The 21992-nt window shown below is 43.7% G+C and overlaps 1 protein-coding gene across 1 annotated transcript in view; it reads left to right on the top strand.

The window, feature by feature from the left end:
• Window positions 1-15268: 15268 nt before the first annotated feature.
• The window catches only part of LOC127655074 (tyrosine-protein phosphatase non-receptor type 4-like), a 111704-nt gene continuing 104980 nt past the window's right edge, over window positions 15269-21992 (top strand). Inside the window, 1 exon segment of the mRNA XM_052142681.1 lies at window positions 15269-15613. The gene's annotated coding sequence lies outside the window, so the exon portion shown is untranslated.

The following is a 21992-nucleotide window of genomic DNA, read 5'->3' as shown; positions in this document are numbered from 1 at the left end:
CTGTAATCAGATTTTGGGGTGATTACAACCGGTTCACAGCCTTTTACTAGGCCCACATCATACTTGTGCTTTGCCCACAACCTAGGAGGTACTTCTGTCAGAGCAGGGTGAATGTCTATGACAGAGGTAGCTCCCCTCCCATTTTTCTCCACCGCACTCTTCACAATAGCAGTTACAGTACTCTGTACTTCAATCTCAAAATCACATTTTGATATAAATGCTCTTGCACTTTTGTTGTGTTTCACTCCTATACTAATCTGTTGCTTTTATGCATTCTCTCACAAAGGGGCCCAAATCTGCTCACAGCTGCTCTTTGGCCTTGATCACTGATTAGGGTGCCTCAGTGTTCCCTGCTATCAAAATAGAACTGCATTTGTTTTTCTGTCAGGCAAGCTGAGAGCACACACACACACTTTTTTTTCCCCAGAAAATCTTATCAAATTTCACAGTCTCATTTTCTACCCTGTTAAACCACCCCTACTCATATTGAGGTTCACGTTCAATTACGACATGTGACATGCAATGCAATTGGTCAGGCGTCATATTTTCTGTGTTAAATGACATTGTTCGATCTTTTGCCAATTTCGAGATCATTTTTGCACAATCATCATTTTTCACACGCGGTTCAAATTTAGAACAACATATTTGTGGTTCTTCCTCAATGCTAATTCCAAAGGAAATAAGGGTCAAATTTAATTCACACATTAAATCTCTGGCCATTAGAGGTACCGGACAAGCTGGTGAACACAAAAATGCATGTTTAAATGTTCTCCCCTTCTCCTTTGACTCATACTCTAAGGGCACTGTGAATTTTTCAGAAATCAAATGGCCCTAGGCCAAAGTGCTCTTTATGCACTGAACCTGTCAATTTTGGGACACATGGCAAGTCACATGATCGTATAGTAAAATTTCTAGCCCCAGAATCTACCAAAACAAATCTACTAATATCCCATCATCTAACATTTCATATCTAGGCATTTGTAAAAACCCTGAACTTTTGTACATTCTCAAACATTCATCCGAAACATTATCACATAAAATTTCATCAGTCACACTGAAAGATTTGCAAGCATCGTCTTCATTGCAGAGAGCATCATGTGAGTCAGCGTATGTGTGTATGTTGTCTGTGTGTGTGTGTAAAAATATGTTCACTTCCCTGTCCTGTAGCCGCTGATCACCCTGTTTCCGGCCCCCACCTTCGCTACTCTCCGCTCTCTGCTCTGCTTCAGTCTGCTTTTTTTCTTCTCCGGACAGTCCTGTAGCCCAATGTCCCTTTTGCTTACACAGCCTGCATCTCGTACATTCTCTAAACTCATGGTCGTCAGTCTTACACACGCCGCAACACCACCTTCGCTGGTTTCTGTAGCCTTTCTTCTTTCTGTCGGCCCACTTCTGCTGTGGTTTCGATGTACTGACATTAGACACCAGCTGAAGATCTCTCTCTCCCTTCGCCTTGACTTTGTCTTTCTTTGTCAGCAGCTGTTGCTCTGCGTGTACAGCGTGTGCCAGGGTGGAGGTCAATCACTCTTCCATTCAATGTAACTTGCTTTCACTGCTTGTGCGATCTCAGGTCTCAAAAAAAAGTTAATTCAGGTCTCCTCCACTGTCAGAGTCGGGCGCTTGTGGTGCTTGTATTCTGGGTGGAGAGCAGTCGAGGTTGGGGTTCAGTCCCAGGGCTTTCAGCTCTGCCACGGGATAGTGATGATTGTATGCCGGCGGCACCGGCACAATCGTCGTTTCATGTGGGAAAACACAAACATACTTTTCAAAAAAATAAATAAATAAAAATGTTCTGGTGGTGCTGACAAACAAACAGATCTTTCACACATCTTATTTTTACATTCCACATTTTCAACCCTACATGCTAATTCTTTCTGCATTTGCTTTTGTTCTCTTCTATCTGCTTCCTTAAAGCAACAGCCCACTGTCTGTTCACATTCTTACACACATGTTGAACGCAGCCACAACTCTGTTTCGTCGTTGCCCTGTCCCACTGATTCTCGCACCACTCTCAGTGCTCAGTGTTCCCTCCCCTGGGGAAATCATGGTATTTGATCAGTTTCTCTATGTCCTGCATACATTTTCTCCTATAGTTTTTTCTCATTTGACAGAAAACCGGTGTATCAAATTTGGCAAGCTTGCTTTGAGATTTCCCCATACTGGCTGTTTCTGTTGCTCTGTGGATTTTTCGACGCACGTCTTATAATCTGTAGGACGTCTCCAACAGATCTGATTTCTTAACCCAAGATCAGTTAAGGGTGCACTCCATTGTGCTTTGTTAATTACGGTTTGCCCAAAATCTTTCTCTGGAGGATGTTCCTGCGCTCAGTATTTCACCTAACCTAATTAACAATTTTGTGAGGACTCATTCATTGCCAGAAAACAAAAATCTTGACCTACTCAATTTATGTGAGAACTCAGTCTCTGTTTAGAAAACTTCTTGCACTCGCACCACAGAACATACGTCTCAGCCTCTAGTCTAGAACTTCTTGCCCTCGGACCACAAAAAACAGTCCCAGCCACTATGCGTTCACTCACTTTCATACCAAAAGAAAATAATTTAGTCGTCCCTTACCAGAGATATTTGGGTTGCCACGGGTTCGTTTTCATTTGATTCCAGTGGAGTTTCTCCTGGCCCTGGTGTGGTCGGCCCCTCTCTCTTAAAACTTACGAGGTAGAGCTGGAACTTCTCAGTCCAGGTGGCCAAACACCGTCCGCACTCAGGTCCAGAAGGCACTTCCAAGGAATCCCACTATTCTGACACCAAATTGTTGTGGCAAAAAATTATCAACCAACCATTATCACTGCGTAAGAGACACTCTGACTCAAACAGTCTTTTAAAATAAATTTATTCTTGCAAGAAGACCCAGTCATTACACAGCAACCCGTCTGTGTCATGAGAGTGTTTTTTGTCAGGCAGGGCTGCCTTTCTTATACATTTCTCCCCCCGAGGTCAGCTGGCAGAAGCAGATCTTCCTCCCCCTTCTCTCCCTTGGATACAGGGACTAGGCTACTAGGCCTGATTTACTATTAACCAGCCCAAACGTACCCCCCTGTACTACATGACCTCTGACCTGAAGAGGGCAGAGGTCCCCACTCAGCCTGGACCGAGGTGTCTCTGTTCTGCTTTTCAGTCATAAATACTGTCCCTTGTTCAAACATATATTTCCCAATGTCTTCTCTCTTTCCAGATCAGAAGACCATATGGCATTCCTGTGCAATGACTGAGTCTTGACCATCTGATTATCAAAACTTTCTACAACACGACAAAGTTGAGACAAGTTCAACTTTATTCAAATGAAGAGCGACTAACGGAAGTTTAGAATGGTGATACACAATAAAAAATTATAAAATAATAACAATCTAACTACTAATACTAATAAAAAGAAGTATAAATAGTATTTATATATTTTTTTTCTCTCTCTCTATCCTTAATTGTTCTATTATAAATACTAATAATAACAAGTATATTCTGTGAAACTTGCTTATTATTTGTTCCCAATGCCTCTTGTTAACCTTGGTTTAAAAGAATCAGTTCACTCAGTCATAAATATTAAAATAAAGTTTAAATGTCAAAAGATTGAAGATAAAAATGAAATGGCATGGTTAAAAATAACTGGTGTCATGTGTGGGATTGATTGTTTCAGGAGACATCTTGACTACTGGGCACTGGATGCTGAGCATTGAAGGCGAGGTTGTGTGTGAGGACACTCAGCCCACCTTCCTGTCTGGCCTTGCCACACTATTTGCAGAGTACTACCTATTCAACCTTGAATACCAAGACGAGGTGGTGTGTACATTGGAGTTTATTCAAAGTTAAAGGGTGAATTCTAACAACCTCAAAACCTGCCGTTTATATATGTAGATATGTTTTATGTTTTATATCTATTGAGTCAACTAATATTATATGGTAGTAGGAAAACGTCCAATCCAAAAACTTGATTATATGCCTCAAAAGCTAAAACCTGCATTAAAATGTTGTGTGTTTCATGACACTTTCAGGCACTTTGTAGGCATTAACCCTGAGAGAGGGACAAAGTCAAAAAGGAAAAGTGACCTCTAAAACCACTGGGTGACTTGTACAGAAGAAACGAATCGGTTACCTAACGTAACCTCGGTTCTCTCTAGATGAGGGAACGAGTATTGCGTAAGCTAGCTTACGCTACGGGAAAGATTAATCTTTTCTGAGATATTGAAGCCAAAAAATTATCCTTAATTTTGTATCATTTGTCAACGCAGTGCAGCAACTGCAGACCTTGAGCGGGCTAGCTAGCGAGCTCATTGGTAAATCTGCGGCAACTGCTGCAGCCTAAAGACGAACTTGGGCAAACTCGCGTCCAATGAGAGGCGTCCGCGCGCTTACTGCATCAAAGCCCGCCAAAATGGGCGTGGCTAGAGTGCATATAAGCGTAGTTTGTAGGCTGGAACCCTGGTTTTCATTGAATGAAGCGAAAGTCGCCGTGGCGCTGAAGCACGGCCGGCTACGCAATACTCGTTCCCTCATCTAGAGAGAACCGAGGTTACGTTAGGTAACCGATTCATTCTCTTACGAGAGGTTCTCTCGTATTGCGTAAGCTAGCTTACGCTACGGGAACCCATTGTCAATGCCATGCGCGCCAAGCATCCACTGCATGAGCCCCGGGGGTGGGGGGACCCGGGGGAGCCCTTGTGAGTGGGGAAATACTATTTGGCCGGCAAGAGTGCGGGCCAGTGTGTGTGTAATACATAACCACATAGGGGGAAGGGAACGACAGAGCGGCGGTGCCGGTCTGTGTGGAATGAGTCCCATCAGTGCAGCTCACCAGGGGAGCTGTAGCGTATTAAACCGCTAGTAGTTTTGCCTGCAGGGCGGGCACTTCCAGATTGTAAAATCTGACAAAGGTGGAAGGGGAAGCCCAGCCCGCTGCCACACATATGTCATGAATGGAAATCCCGCTGGACCATGCCCACGATGAGGCCATGCCTCTAGTGGAGTGAGCCCTAATGGGCATGGCAGGTCTTTTGACGCGTATGCGGCAGCAATAGCGTCCACTATCCATCTAGACAGTGTCTGTTTCGAGGCGGCGAGACCTTTGGTGCACCCTCCGAACGAAACGAAAAGCTGCTCAGAGCGTCTGAAAGAGGCGGAGGCGCAGTATACAATCTCAGTGCTCTGACTGGGCAAAGGAGATTGGCGTCGCGTTCGCTATCGGATGCTGGCAGCGCCGATAGGGAAATGACCTGTGCTCTGAAAGGAGTACCGATCACCTTGGGAACATAGCCGTGTCTAGGCTTTAAAATGACCTTGGAGTCACTTGGTCCAAACTCAAGACACGCAGCGCTGACAGACAGCGCGTGAAGGTCTCCCACACGTTTGACTGATGACGGCAGTCAGAAAAACGGTTTTGAGTGAAAGGTATTTCAAATCCACGGATTGAAGCGGTTCGAAAGGGGGGGCTTTCATAGTTTCGAGAACTATAGAAAGATCCCAGATAGGAACCGATGGGGGGCGCAGGGTGTTCATCCTTCTAGCTCCCTTGAGGAAGCGGATGACCAGCTCGTTTTTCCCAGTGACTGGCCATGCAGGGGTTCAGCGAACGCCGTGACGGCCGCCACATACACTTTGAGCGTGGATGGGGATCTGCCCTTATCCAGCAGCTCTTGTAAAAACACGAGCAGCGACGACACCCCATATGTCCATGGGTCCAGGTCTCTGTCGGTGCACCATTTTGAAAACACAGACCATTTTGACGCATAGAGTCTTCTCGTGGAAGGGGCTCTAGCGTGTGTGATGGTGTTTATTACCTCTTCTGGCAGAGTGACGGGTAGTCGTTGATCACCCACGCGTGCAGCGCCCAGCGCTCTGGGTGGGGATGCCAGATCGTGCCGCGAGCTTGAGAGAGGACATCTGCTCTCACTGGGATGGGCCACGGCGCTGTCAGTGACAGCTGTGTAAGCTCCGGGAACCATGTCTGATTCTCCCAACGCGGGGCTATGAGGAGCACTGAGTGACGCGTTTCCCTGATCCTCTGCATTACCTGTGGCAATAGCAAGACGGGAGGGAAGGCGTAAAGCGGGCGGTTGGGCCAGTCCTGGGCCAGCGCGTCCTCGCTTTTCGAGAAAAATATTGGGCAGTGAGAGTTCTCTTCTGACGCAAAGAGGTCTATCTCTGCTCTGCCGAATATGCGCCATAACTTCTGGACTGTTGGAGCGTGCAGGGACCATTCCCCTGGAGGAATATTGTCTCTGGACAGTCTGTCTGGGCCGTCGTTCAGGTGGCCTGGCACGTGCGTCGCCCTCAGCGAGCGCAGGTGGCACTGGGACCAACTCAGTATGCATTTCATCAGATGGAAGAGGTTCCTGGATCTGACACCGCCCTGACGGTTTAGGTAGGATACCACAGATCTGTTGTCCGAACAGACCAGGAAGTGGTGACCCTGAATGACCGGGAGAAAACGCACAAGCGCGTACTCGACCGCTAACATTTCCAGACAATTTATGTGAAGGAGCTTTTCCTGAACTGACCATAGGCCAAAAACCGGAGAGCCCTCGCAGACCGCGCCCCAACCCGTGTTGGACGCGTCTGTCGAGATGACTTTTCGGCGAGATACAGCTCCCATCGTCACTCCCCGCTGATCCCATTCGGCCACTGTCCAGGGCTGCAGAGCTGAAATGAGTCACCTTGATTGGCTGGCGGCCTGTGGCCCAAGCCCGGCGAGACGCGCGGGTGTTTAGCCAATGCTGAAGCGGGCGCATGCGCAGTAAACCCAGCTGAAGTACTGCTGCGGCTGAGGCCATGTAACCTAGCACTCTCTGAAATTTTTTCAGAGGCGTGAGGCTGTTCATCTGAAAGGATGCAGCTAGTCGCTGAACACGGTGCGTGCGCTGTGTAGATAAGCGAGCCGTCATAGCCACGGAGTCTAGTTCTATTCCAAGGAAGGAAATTGCCTGACTGGGCTGTAGTGAGCTCTTGGTCCAATTGACTGCAAGACCCAAACTGTTCAGATGGCTGAGGAGAACTGTTCTGTGAGACAGAAGCTCCGTATGTGACTGTGCCATAATCAGCCAGTCGTCCAAATAGTTCAGAAATCGCAAGCCCTGACTCCGCAGGGGTGTGAGCGCCGCATCCATGCACTTCGTGAAAGTATGGGGTGCTAAAGACAGGCCGAACGGAAGGACGGTGTATTGATAAACCTGGCCGTCGAAGGCGAATCTCAAGAATGGCCTGTGACAGGGCACGTATTCGTGAGCGCATTTATTGACTCTAACACTCCAGCGGTTTGTGTCCGCTTTATGTGAGTGGGCTCTGATCGGGACACGGGAAGTGTAATGCTTGTGTGTAGAGGTGAACACTGGATTGTGGGCACATTTTCTACACATAAGGCTGGTCGTGTGACAGAGCGGCCAGAGAAGGGGCGCGCACACGGATTCGTGGGCGCGTTTATTGACTCTAACACTCGAGCGGGCTGTGTCCGCTTTATGTGAGTGGGCTCTGATCTGAATCTGAAAGTAGGCATCTTTCAGATCGAGAGAGATAAACCAGTCCCCCTGGCGCGTATGCGTGAGGAGTTTCCTGATTGTAAGCATTTTGAACTGTCTTTTTGCAAGCACCTTGTTCAAACCCCTGAGATCTAATATTGGTCTGAGGCCGCCGTCTTTCTTGGGAACAAGAAAATAATGGCTGTAAAATCCCGACTCGCTCAGCGAAGGCGGCACTTTCTCTATGGCCCTTTTGCACAGAAGGTTTGCTATTTCTGAACGAAGCATGCAGGCTGCTTCCGTGTTCACAATAGTTTCGAGCCAGCTCTGAAGCGGGAGGGCGGCGATCGAACTGTAGCAAATAGCCCTGTTTTATTGTGCTTAACACCCATTTGGATATCCCTGGGATAGCTTCCCACGCTTTGAAGCATAACGCTAGAGGGTGAATGGCCAAATCGCCCTGATTGCCGCACACAGCGCACTGAACAGAATGTGTGAGCGCGCTTACTGTGCTTATGCATGACTGCTCGCAGACAGCAGGGACAGGCTGTTCTGTGAGTGACTTCCCGATTGAGGTGAATGGGGAAAGAGTCACATCTGTTAAGTGATGCGCGAGCATAGTCACGGGCACGGGACTTACATACAGAGAAGTGTTTGCTGGCCGTGTGACAGAGCGGGCAGAGAATGGGCGTTTATTGACTCTAACACTCCAGCGGTTTGTGTCCGCTTTATGTGAGTGGGCTCTGATCGGGACACGGGAAGTTTAATGCTTGTGTGTAGAGGTGAACACTGGATTGTGGGCACATTTTCTACACATAAGGCTGGTCGTGTGACAGAGCGGCCAGAGAAGGGGCGCGCGCACGTATTCGTGAGCGCGTTTATTGACTCTAACACTCCAGCGGTTTGTGTCCGCTTTATGTGTGTGGGCTCTGACAGGAACACGGGAAGTGTAATGCTTGTGTGTAGGGGTGATCACTGGATTGTGGGCACATTTTCTACACAAGGCATGTTTGCTCTTTACAAGATTTCTTTGGGTCGCCGTGAAAACAGCGTTTGAGTGCAGGAAAGCGGGCAGTATCACCGGCTTGTTGGCTGCTGAATCCACCACTGTAGTAGCCTGAGAGAGGGGGACTGACAGGGGGCTTTTGACGGTGGTCCGGCCGCGGCGGGACTGAGCCATCGTATTTTCAACAAGGCTAGGAGGACTTCGGTTGCTCAGGTTTCAGCGCAACCTTAGACCGAGGCCCGCGGGGGGGCGGCGGTCTGCGGCGGCTGTCTGAGCGCTGATCGAGGCGGCCGCCCTGTCGACGCTGAGAAGTCTGACTTTGTTGAGCTGGGCGCTGTGAAGAGGCTCGTGCAGGAGGCTGGTCACGTGGGCGGCCTGCAGAGGAGCTAAGCGACGCGGCAGGAAGAGGTTCATGGCTTGGGTGGCTTTCTGGACTTCTGAAAGCGGTCAACAATGCCACTCACCGCGGAGCCGAAGAGACCGGTCGGAGAGAGCGGCGTTGAGGAACGTGGAGCACTCTGCTTCTCCCATGTCGGCTAGCGTTAGCCACAGGTGTCTCTCGGTCACAGTCAGCGAGGCCATGCACTTCCCTAGAGCTTGGGCTGCAGCTTTGGTGGCGCTGAAGGGCGAGGTCCGTCGCGCTTCTTAGATTTGTAACAGCCTCTGGGTGCCTGCCTTTCTCATTCCACTCCCGAAGAAGGTCCGCTTGGAGGATCTGTAAGACGGCCATGGAATGCAGAGCAGATGCGGCTTGGCCGGCGGCGGAATAGGCGTGGCCAACATAGGCGGAAGTCGCTCTGCAGGCCTTAGACGGGAGCACTGGCTTAGACCGCCATCTCGCGGAGGGCGGGCAAAGGTGTGCTGCTACCGAATCCTCGACCGGGGGGATGGAGGAGTAGCCCTTCTCGGTGGCGCCGTCCACCGAAGCGAGAGGGGTGGAGACGTGGGAAGGGATCCTTGCCGATAAAGGCGCGTTCCACGACTTTGCAAGCTCAGCAGGAAGGGAGCGGCCCGGGCCGCGGGTGTTGCGCGGCGACGGCTCTGAAGAAAGCAGCCGTCGAGTCTATTGGGAGCCTGCTCAGGGGGCAGTGACCACTCGAGCCCGAGGCGGTCGACGGCCTGTGTGAGGAGGCGTGTTAGTTCCCCTCGACCCGGCGCGGTCCTGCTGGATTCCTGGGCCGAGGAGGAGGCGTGGGAGCCTGACCACTCCTGGCTGTCCGAAGTCATGATGGAACAGCCCTTATCCTCCGCCTCGTCCTCCGAGATGGCAGCAGTCGCGGCCGCTGGGCGGCAACTGCGGCGTCCCGGGGCGGGGAGGGTGAGAGCGATGCTTCGAGGGAGAGGCTCCGGCAAGGCATTCGCTTCTATCACCGGTTCTGGCAGCCTTTGGGAGCGGCGCTTTTCCTGCGCTGGCGAACGGAAGGCGGCGGCGGCTTCGGTTCTGAGCGCTGAGTCGAGCCCGCAGGGTCAACATCAGAAGCTCCTCGCAGAGGTCGCATCCGCCTTCAGCGAGGCGAGCTCTGCATGCCCCAGTCCCAGGCAGAGAGCGCCAGATGATGTGGCGGTCTCCGGTGCTCAGAGGGGCGGCATGAAGCGCCAAGTGGTGCGAGGCATCTTAAAAAGACGCTCGTTACTTTTTTGTGAAGTTCTTTAAGAACTAGCTTGCTCTAAAAAAGGATACGTCGCCGGATGGCGTAGCTCGCAGGATGGCTGAAGGTGGCGGAGACGGCCGGCTTTTTCGAGCACTGTCCAAGCTTGCTAGATGCCCCTCGAACGGCACGCGGCTTCCAGTTCAGAGATGCGAAGAGCTCGCTGAAGAGATGAAAATCAGGGTTCCAGCCTAAGAACTACGCTTATATGCACTCTAGCCACGCCCATTTTGGCGGTCTTTGATGCAGTAAGCGCGCGGACGCCTCTCATTGGACGCGAGTTCGCCCAAGTTCGTCTATAGGCTGCAGCAGTTGCCGCAGAGCAACCAATGAGCTCGCTAGCTAGCCCGCTCAAGGTCTGCAGTTGCTGCACTGCGTTGACAAATGATACAAAATTAAGGATAATTTTTTGGCTTCAATATCTCAGAAAAGATTAATCTTTCCCGTAGCGTAAGCTAGCTTACGCAATACGAGAGAACCTCTCGTAAGAGAACAGCATGCAGTGGACCCACACGTCTCCACTCTACTCTGCAAACTGATGGACTACCAGTGGAATTTCTTAAATTGTAAGAAAAAGCGCACACACACACACACACACACACACACACACAAGATCTCTCTCCTTATACTTTTAACACACATTTAACAATGACCAGCTACAGAACTACATAACGTTACTGAAAACAAAAAAAAGGAAAAAACAAATATATCCCCATTATACAAACACACAGAGACACACTGTCCCGCATACACACACACACACGGGCACACTGTCCCGCACCCACACGCACACTGTGCCGCACACACACACTGTCCCACACACACACACACACTGTCTTTATTTAAGAGACAATAAAAAAGCACAAAAAACAAATTGTATCTATCATCCCTCTATCCGTCTCTAACTATCATCTATCTATCTATCTCTAAATGTATCTATCATCCCTATATCCGTCTCTAACTGTATCTATTATCCCTCTATCCGTCTCTAACTGTATCTATCATCCCTCTATCTGTCTCTAACTTTATCATTGCATTTATTTTTTATAATGTAAGTAATATATTTTCCTCTTTGTTCTTTTCAATATTTCTAGCCACTCCTTGGACCCTCTGGATCAGGATCAGGACATGAAACTGAATTTGAAACAGTTTTATGATGACCCTGTTGATCAACTTATGTTTATATTTCTGTATTGTTTGAATTGCCATGTTGGCAAATATGGTTGTGCAAATATAAGCTGTGAATTGAATAAAAAAATATATTTAATGTACAAAATTAACTTTGCATTGTTTTTAGGACCATGTACTCACATAGTGTCCATTAATGTATGTGAATGTTAAAGTAATATTTTACATTTTGTCCAGTTTTCAAGATACATTTCAATACATTGCAAATTATGTTTTAATATGTTTTGTGAAATAATAGCTGAATTAAGTTATTATACAAAATAGCTGGCAAACATTATGCAATTAATGAGTAAATTTAAAATTCAGCTGCCAGTAATAGACATTCAGCAAAATATACTGGACATACAGTATTTGATGTATCTCCTCCAAAAATAGTAAATTCACACAATCAAGTAATATACTGTAAAAATCACAGCATTAAACTGCTAAATGCATCTGGATAATTACTGTATAATTTTTAAAAGACGGTATTTTTCTTTATTCTATAATTAGAGTAAATAACTGTAATTAAATAACTTCAATTAATTGAAGGTCACTGTAAAAATTACAGTAACTGGCTGGCAACCCTGCTGCCAGTGTTTTACTGTAAATTTTACATTGTAGTAGCTCCATTAAGTAATGGTACCTCTCACAGATTTTTCTTAAACCGTGGAGTTAGACAGGGATGTCCAGTCTCTCCCTATCTTTTTTAATTGCAACACAATTTCTTAGTTCACATATCAAAGCAAGCCATCTAAAAATCATCAGCATTGGCAATACAGATGTAATTATTAGTCAGTTAGCGGATGATACTGCTCTGTTCTTAGAAGACTCCCTGCAAATACCAGCAGCCCTATGTACACGTCATGTCTTCTCTAAAGCATCAGGCTTACATCTTAATCTTAATAAATGTGAATTACTTCTGATTAAAAACAGTACGATTTCTTCAATTGGTGGTATTGCAGTTAAAAACTCATATTTGGGACAATAGGAACATTTTATTTAAGAATAAATCTTTGTTCTATAATTACTGGTTCATTAATGGAATATTTCATGTTAGACAGCTTTTTAATAATGAAGGTCTGCTTTTTAGGTATACTGAATTTCTTTCAGAATATAATATACCAGTAACTCCTAAAGAGTTTGCCACAGTTATGGATGCTATTCCATCTGGCTCACACATGATTTTTTTAAATAACACTCTCTTTTAGGTTCATTACCCTCTCCTGAACCTGTAAGCACACCTGTTTGTGAGATAAGTTTCACTGAAAAAAAGGAAGGAATCATAAACTAAGAGTTCTATTCCTTGAGAACATTGTCTCTGCCCCTCCTGTAATTTCATATTGGAATGGACTCTGATCATTTAAATTGGAAAAATATATGGTCCATGCTAAAAACGTTTTCCTCACAAAGTAAAAGAAATATCTTTTAAATTTATCAAATCTGATTTTTACACTAATTGCTCTTTTTGTCAGAATGAAACTAAACCTCTCTTCGTTTGTTTTGGTCGTGCAGTTATTCTTTGCAACTTTGGAAAGATGTTAGTTTGTTTATCTCAAACAATATCTTGTAGAGTTTTTCAGTGAATCCTAAAACTGTTATTTTTGGATTTGGATGAATCAGATCCAAATGCCTGCTTTATAATACATTTAATTATTTGTAGATTTTGTAGATATGTAGATTTTATATTCATAAATGTAATTTTTGGAATTGTAAACCTTCTTTTTTGGTATTCTTACAAAAGATAAAACAGTATTTGATTACAATTTCATCTTCACTTAACCAAAAGCACTCAGAACGTGTACAATTTGCATGGCCTACAAACTTTTTACTTTAATTAATGTGTAATTTTCTTTTAATTTAAATTATGCCCTCTTTCTTTTTCTCTTTTTTCTTGTTTATTATTTTAGTTACTTGTTCATTTTGTTTCTGTTTTGAGTTATGGTATTGGTAAAGTAGATTCCTTAACTATTCTTATATTGCTGTTATTCTTAATAATTATTGTTGTGTATTAATTTTGTTGTACCACACTGTAAACTGAATGTTCAAATAAAATATTTAAAAAAATAAATTAAAAAAAACATATCTGAGCAGTTTGCGTATAACGACTTCTATGGATCAATATTTGCGTATACCCACTGGTTTTGCTGCTTCAGAAGTCCATGATCTACTGTCGTTAGTTTCCCCTTAACTGTATTGGATGCTGTTTTGTGAAACTGGAGATTCTTTGTTGTAGTTGGTGCATTATCACTTGAATTTTGCCATTGCCCGCCCCTGACAACCTGAAACACACTCACCTTTCATGTGAGTTGTGTGTGATATCGGTTGTTGCTTTAAACGATCAGTGATAATCAGAGTTTATTATAGAGTGTAAGATCATTTTGTCAAAATCATATAGCGTTCGAGTACATGTTAATTGTTTCCCACCATTGGGATTTTAATCATCAGAATTGTTTTAGTAATTTAGCTTGACCAGTATGACTAATACAATCATTAATATGTCTTTGTAATGATGAAACATGAAGAAACTTGTAAAAGTATGTTTTATTTTTCAATAGTTAAAATGCCTGGAATGTCACCAAATTGTAGGAATGAGACATTTGCGATATGTACATAGTTGCAGTTCCGCCGCTCTCTATATGCATATTTCGCAGTCTACAATAACAGTAAAGTACTGTTACTACCCCAGTCAGACGATCAAGGACTGGGCAATAGTAAACCACTTTTTTTTTGGTAGGACTACACCACTGCTGCCAACATATTCTACCATGTGTTCCCAGATCATACATACAGAATAGTGTACCAGGCCTGGCACAAAGGAGAACCAGCAATCCTGTCTGAGAAGTTTAAGGGTGTCTTTGAGGAGGTGCCAAAATATTCTGCTGTCAGCTCCCCTGATAACTTTAGTGCTTTTGCCACCTTTGGATTTCATCCTGTAGGGCCGGGTGTCCCGTGATTTTTTATTTTTTTTTGGCAGAAACTAATGTTTACAAAGGTGTACCAGCATACATAAACAAATAACAAATTATGTGATGATTCAATATGCATGAATATGGCTCGGGGTCTTTCTCTCAATTGTCTTTGCATAAACACTATTCTTTCTCTTCCTCGTCCTAATCTACCTAATCTGTTAGCTCTATACCATTATCATTCAAATCTGGTCCCTTTTGTATTTAGATGGTAAAAACATTCATAAATAATCTGTGGTACATTTTACTAATTGTTTTACATTTTATTTTGTGTTTTCTCTTGAGTATTCTTTAGTATGAAATTATGGTAGAAATAAAGCATATTTATGTCTAATTTGCTTTTTCTTTTTTTTTTTTTTACATAAATTGTACCATTTTGAAAATTATGTCAATGGCAGTCCACCAGAGAATGGATGCCAAATGTTTCAGAAGCAATCTTACTGAAGCACACATTGGGTGTGGACATTTCACAGTGTTTACACACTAGATCTCAACACTCATTTTTTTCATATTTCCAGTAAGTCCTGGTTTGTCAGTCCTCTCATAACTCTTCAAAACATCCAAAATATTAAAACAGGTGTAATTTTTTTCATCTTAAAACATATCTACCCCCCCTTTCATGGTATGGTATGGTATTATAAACAACTGAACGATTCACATCTACCAATTTTTAAGAGCTCAATTTATCAGTGACGATAGAACACGTTGTATGATGAGCAGCAGAACAATTTGGCCACTAGATATCACAATTTGTTATATTAATGATATGCGCCTCAAATGTGGGATTTAGAAACTCTTTATAAATCAGGCTCTTGTAAGAAAATATTACTGAGTCGACGATCAGTCAGTCCTGCTATATCTGCTCGCAAATAAGTCTATCTATCTGTCTGTCTGTCTGTCTATCTAATCTCGCCTCTCCAGGTTGTAACTCCACCCCCGTCCATTGGTGGCGCTGCGGAGAGCTGTCGCACCATGTTACAATGACACTGAACACTGCTGTTGCTCCTGCGGCTGCTACATAACAGCGCCGTGAGCGGAGACTGCTGAAAAAGTCTCGATGAGCCGACATACGGAGAAGGAAATGCGTTTTTATTCTCCAGCAAGAGCCCTTCCGTCGCCCTAGTGATCCATTCTCTGGATTTTAAAGTGTCGTCGTTTATTGGTGTTCAGGGATTGAGTTTATGTGTGGATTATTGGATCCCGGAGGCCCCGTTGAGTTGAATGTGTGTGCTGGGCTGGAGTGGGTCAGTATGAGGCTGCTGCTTCTGCTGCGCTGAATGAGGGCTCTCAGCACCTTTTTCTCCGGTCTGTGAATAAATAACATTTACCCATAAACCTGGACCCCTCCGGAGCAGTTTATGACGGTAAGTTTCAGTCGGTCACTTTGCTTTTGCTTTCTTTTAGGGAATTTATACACTGAAAGGCTGACCGCTTGGACATATATTAAAACAAATGTAATGATTTAATGATTATTTCCTATGTTATAATATTTTTTTTCTTTAAGGAAATTATATAATTACAGAAATATCACTGTATTACATTTTCTTTGTACATTTTAGTGTGTGAGGTTGAATTTTAGCCTGCTCTTTTTGTGTAGCCTAGTTGAAAACATTATCAGATTTGAATTTGTTGGAGTTTGTCATGCTCTTGAGTACAGCATTTAACCAATACAATAGAGCTTTGATTATTTATTTCCTTTAAATGGATTATCATGATATTAACTGCCCTCAATAACAGTCAAAACACTGATGTGGATCATTGGAAAACAAACACTACTTTCAAAGTCAATGTCGAGTTTATGTGGTCAGGCATTTATTTATTGATTTTTGCCATTGGCTGTCTACATCTCCATGACGTAATCGCTTTTGTCAGGGGTTTTCTCGGTGTGACGATTCACGAGACATGTTACTCAATCGTTGTGACGTCATAAGTACAGGTAAAACAGGAGGCACAACAACAGTGTTTGGAATTCAGTATTTATATTCTTCTACACTTCATGGAGGTGTATATATGTATATATATTACACAAACACACACACACATACATATATATATATACACATATATATATATACACTCTTCCAGCTGGATGGAAGAATTTAATTTCATATCCCAAAGCCATATCGACAATGCCCACGCCTTTTGCAATGTGTGTCGCTCTGATTTTAACATCGGACACGGTGGGAAAAATTACGTTACTCAGCACAGTAAATCACAACTGCACAATTTCTATAGTATTTAGCCTGCCTCTGCCATCCAGCCCACTTCCCCTCTCCCGGATTTGTGTACCCAAATGTTGACAGATAACAGGCTGCGTGTGTGACATGACACGAGATTAAACAACTCGGGCAACGCAACGTCAGAAAGTACCTCCTACTCTGTATCGAGGAAATTTATCAGATTTCTGAACCCTCTGTCCTCAACTATGGAGAACAGCTGGTAAATTTATCAGATTTCTGAACCCTCTGTCCTCAACTAACAGAGAACACTGCCATGAATTCCATAATTTCCCTCGTAATTGCTTTGGTCTTTTCGCTGCTCATTCCAAGGAATGATAGGAGAGGCTGCTGACTTGTGACTGGCTCTGAGCTCTGGCTAGCTTAAGCTCCTTTCCCTTTTTAGCTTCTTTTTTAAAATGAGCATTTTCAGCTGGGTGATGGTGTTTTAAATGTCTAATTAGGTTTGTTGTTCCGAAAGTCATTGTGGTGGTTCCCCCACGGTTTACTTTGGCCTTACAATTATAACACATTTCGAACTTTATGTATTCTTCACTCACAGTGAAGATCTTCCACGCCAATGACATGTTTACGTGCGGCTTTGACGTTATTGCCTGCTCCACTGGCAACATAACGGACCGGCTTGGAATCTGAAAGACGTGAGGCTGGTCACCGGTCCGGCCGAGCATGCGGAAAATCGGCTAATTCTGGTCCCTGTCCGTAGAGCTGTCACGATAACTACTTTTTGTTGTGCGATATATTGCACCAAAATTAATTGCGATAAACGATATTATTGTAATTTTCAGACCATTTTATGCCACTGATTACATAATGACAATATAATAGCATAATAATGCAAGTACACTGTTTCAAAGAACAAAGAACATTTTATTCTTATTCTATTCAATATTTAGACATTGTGAAATGTGAAAAAATATATCCCAAATAAATAAAACAAGTAAATAAATACACTTTCGTTAACAAAAAGTGCAAGGTATCAAGAACTAGATCAAAACAAAGTAATATGTCAATTTAAACTTTTAAAGTGTCTCACACAAAGGCACAGATGCATCAACAGGACATTTCTGCTGCCAGATTAGTTTTTTAATAGTTAGGCAGATTCCGAGAAAGGAACACCAACATGTTTACCTTGTGGGGCTTAAGGCAGGATCTTACTGGGGTAACAATGTTACCAGCTGTGCTAAACAGTCTTTCTGAGCTGGTGCTTGTTGCACAAATGCACATGCACAACTTGGCTACTAGGGGAAATCTTCTGTGGTTATCACGCCACCACATTAAGGGATCAGATGATGCATGAACTGGTTCTTCCTGGAGGAACCTGGTCAGCTCCACATCAGCCTGCACTCTTTTTGGAACCGATGCCCGAGTCTGGTGACTTGCAAGTAGGTTTCTTCTGTGCTGGAGAAGGTCACACAGCCTCTTCTTCTTGCTTGCTGGAGGTCCAGATTCAGATCCTTCATTTCCCCCTGCAGCTTCAACGCAGTTCTCACCACTGGCACATTCTCCTTTTCCTTCTTCCTCGTTCATGTCTGGTAGTTCTTGCAATAGCTTTTCTTTTACATCATCCAAGACCTCCGCATCCTCCATGGTACCACGATACCTTGGATCCAAGATGGTGGCCTTTGTCAGAAGGTTTTGGATTTCAGGTGGGCTGTATTTCTCTTTCAACACCCTGCACATGTTTGCCTTTATGTTTTCTGTCAGTTCACCTTTGATAAAAGTTCACCTTTAAGAAGTTCCAACACAGGCTTTACTGAGGACACAGTGACATATTTTTCCCCTGAGAGGACATCCGTGAAATCAGCCACTGGCTTCATTGCTGCATTAATGGATTCCAACACAGAAACATCCTGCCAGGTTGGGTTGAGGTGGCCATGTTTTCGATCTTCAACCAGGACATGTCTTATGGCTGGGAGTTGCTGTAGCACCCTCTCGATCATTTTGTGCTTGGTACCCCATCGTGTGGCGACATCCTGTGGAAAATATAATATTGTTTTTGTTTTTTTTGTCTAACATTATTTAACAAATGCTACTTTTACTACACTGTAAAAAGAATTGTAATCACAAATTTTTTTTCTTTTGTCAAATCAACTTAGATAATTTATGTGGTTCAGATAACACAATAGTTTGAGTTTCTGATGGTTAAATCAATCTGCTTCATTGTATTAACTAAATTTTTCAATTTCAATGAACTTAAAATTTTAAGGCAACCAGGTTACTTATTTAATTAAGTTAAACCAACAATATTTTTATAGTGTAGTAGTACTTTCACAAATAATAATATGGTTATTATAATGTAACCAATTATTTAATACATACAAACAGGCCCCAAAGTAAGTAATAAATAATAAAAAACCCTTTAAATTAAGTTTATATAAACCCTAAATATTTTGTGTTGTATAACAAGTTACCGGTATCATCACTCACCAGTACTAGTTTGTGTTGGGGGACATTGGTTTCAGTCTGTGCCTTCCTCAGGTCTCTCTTCTTTAGCCAGCTCAGGTTGAAGGTGTTGACAAGATTCCTACAAAGTCCCATGGCACGTGCTGTGCGGTCCTTGTCACTGTCCAGTCCATGGGAAACAGCCAAATGGAGGTTGTGTCCAAAGCAATTGAGCCATGGCCAGCCAAGATTACGTATTGCAGCCACAATGTTAGCACCGTTGTCTGTAGTTATACAGGCCATTTTGCGCTCATCCAATTCCCAGTCTGCTAAAGCAAACTGAAGGGCTTCAGCAAGCACATCCGCAGTGTGGTTCTGGGGTATGTATCTGGTCTCTAAACACTTTGACTGCAGAGTCCAGTCAGCAGTTATGTAGTGTATGGTCAAGCTCATATAAGGTGTCATATTTGAGCTTGACCACATATCTGTAGTGGCAGAGTAAAAGATGTCTTTTATCTCCTTCAGAATATCGTCTTTTACTTTATTGTACAAGGATGGAATGGCAGTTTGGGAGATGTACGTTTTCTTTGGCAATTCGTACTGTTTGTCAAAAGTTTGCAGCATATTTTTAAATGCTGGTTTTTTGACCGTGTATAATGGCTGCATCTCTTTGGCTATATAGCGAGTTACGCTATCCGTGAGTGTGCGCCATTTCGCGCTGTTACACTTATATTTGCACTGTCGGGAAAAGGCATCTGCAACAGATAACTGTCTGGAAGAAGGCCCCTCTCCAACTCCAGCTGCAGTTGTTGTTCCCAGGTTGAAAAACTGGGTGGGATGGTTATGTTTTAGGTGCGATTTTAAGTTTGTTGTGTTGCCTCTTTTCGTTGCTACTGTTTTAAAACACAGTCGACATACCGGCTCGTTCACATTACTTAGCTCTCCTCTCTCGTTCGGCTTAAAGCCAAACTTCCCACACCGGAGCTGAAGATTGCGGCTTTGAAATCAATTCCATGTTGGACTCGTTCTTCCTAACTGGCTCGCTGTAGATGTCACGAAACAGAACACTTTAAAATGCAGTTGGTTCACGCCTTCTCTTCACCTGACAGTGTCCGCTCTCTCTCTCTGTATGTGTGTGTGGACACGCTGCCTGAGCCCCGCCTCCGACACAGAGTGCAGACAAGATGACAGAGGCAGCGCGATCAACTAAAATGTTGGTGACATTCATTTTAATGTAAAAATTAATCTAATTATTATTTTTAATAATAAAACAAATTATCAGTTGCAATATATCGCGGCACCAAAAATGATCACGCTCATTTCCATATATCGTGCGATAAGTCGATATATTAACTATCGCGACAGCTCTACCTGTCCGGTCGATCGGTGCATCTCTAATATATATATGTGTGTGTGTGTGTATATGTGTGTATGTATGTATGTATATATATATATATGTATATATGTATATATGTGTGTGTGTGTATGTATTATATATATATATATATATATATATATATATATATATATATATATATATATATATATATATATACATACACATACACACATATGTGACCCGTCACGGAAACCAGTGACACAAGTCGGCAGCACAACTTGTGAGCAAAATGAGAAACAAGTGTTTTTTTCCAAAATTGGTGATTTCCGCTTTTTGCAGAATCTGTTAGTTGAGATCATGAAGAAGCCTCTCCATGTTTGAGATAACAGTATTGGTATATTTAAAAGCGTACATTTTGAGGTTGAAATCGGCTTGTTTTTCGGAGATTCTAGCATGCAGTAGGGCGTGTCATTGTCTGTGTGTATTTCCGTACTGAATAGCCGCGGCGCTTTTGCCCCCGCCCCTAACAGCGTGGCTACTTATTATGCAGCTCTAGCCGGCTCTATCTGATATCAAAATTCAATGAAGATGGACGCCGCAAAGAATGTCGCGAGACGAGCTGAACCGTGGCCGTTACAACGAAAATGTTTTGAAGTACTTCTTCGACAAGCCGGATGCTTATGAACAAGCGTTCACTGATTCTGAAGACGATCTGAGCGACGATGAAAGTGGCATGATAAGACTGAATAATATCCCTAATCTACAACTGAGCGAAGATGAAGACGAGGAAGAATGTATCGGACTGGCGTCATGCGAATTATTGGACATTTAGAGGCAAACAGACGCACAGTGCAAACTTCGGAGATGGTTACATCCACAAAGAAGACCCCGACAAAGAGAAAGTGTGCCCGAACGACTTATTTCATTGGAGGCAACGAGATCTGCAAGAATACTTTTCTGTTTCTTATGGGGTGAGTTTCCATAAACATCAAAGTTTGTCGCTTTTTGTTCATTCTAAGAACACGTACACGTTATCTCATGTTTAGTCCATGTTTACAGGGGGAGCTTTACAGGGGTATGGCTTATCTAAATGAGATGTAAATGACCCCTATTGTCACTCCCAGCAGCAGAGAGAGGTGAGAACTGCACAATCTTTTGAGGCCGTTTTCTCCCCTTTTAGCTTTTTTGAGTGCCTACCTTCAAATGGCCACAACTTCTCCAAATATTGTCAGATTTCCATGTGTTACAAATCGTTGGAAAGCTTGGAGACTACACTTTCAGAATCTGTGAATAACTCAAAATGCCCCAAAACCGACTTGTGTCCCTACTTTCCGTGATCGGTCACATATATACACTCACCTAAAGGATTATTAGGAACACCATACTAATACTGTGTTTGACCCCCTTTCGCCTTCAGAACTGCCTTAATTCTACGTGGCATTGATTCAACAAGGTGCTGAAAGCATTCTTTAGAAACGTGGCCCATATTGATAGGATAGCATCTTGCAGATGATGGAGATTTGTGGGATGCACATCCAGGGCACGAAGCTCCCGTACCACCACATCCCAAAGATGCTCTATTGGGTTGAGATCTGGTGACTGTGGGGGCCATTTTAGTACAGTGAACTCATTGTCATGTTCTCAAGGAACCGATTTGAAATGATTCGAGCTTTGTGACATGGTGCATTATCCTGCTGGAAGTAGCCATCAGAGGATGGGTACATGGTGGCCATAAAGGGATGGACATGGTCAGAAACAATGCTCAGGTAGGCCGTGGCATTTAAA

This window comes from Xyrauchen texanus, chromosome 14 (genome assembly GCF_025860055.1).
Source record: "Xyrauchen texanus isolate HMW12.3.18 chromosome 14, RBS_HiC_50CHRs, whole genome shotgun sequence".
NCBI classification, from domain to species: Eukaryota; Metazoa; Chordata; class Actinopteri; order Cypriniformes; family Catostomidae; genus Xyrauchen; species Xyrauchen texanus.
The sequence above is the reverse complement of the archived record's forward strand: the minus strand, read 5'-3'. Positions and strand labels throughout refer to the sequence as shown.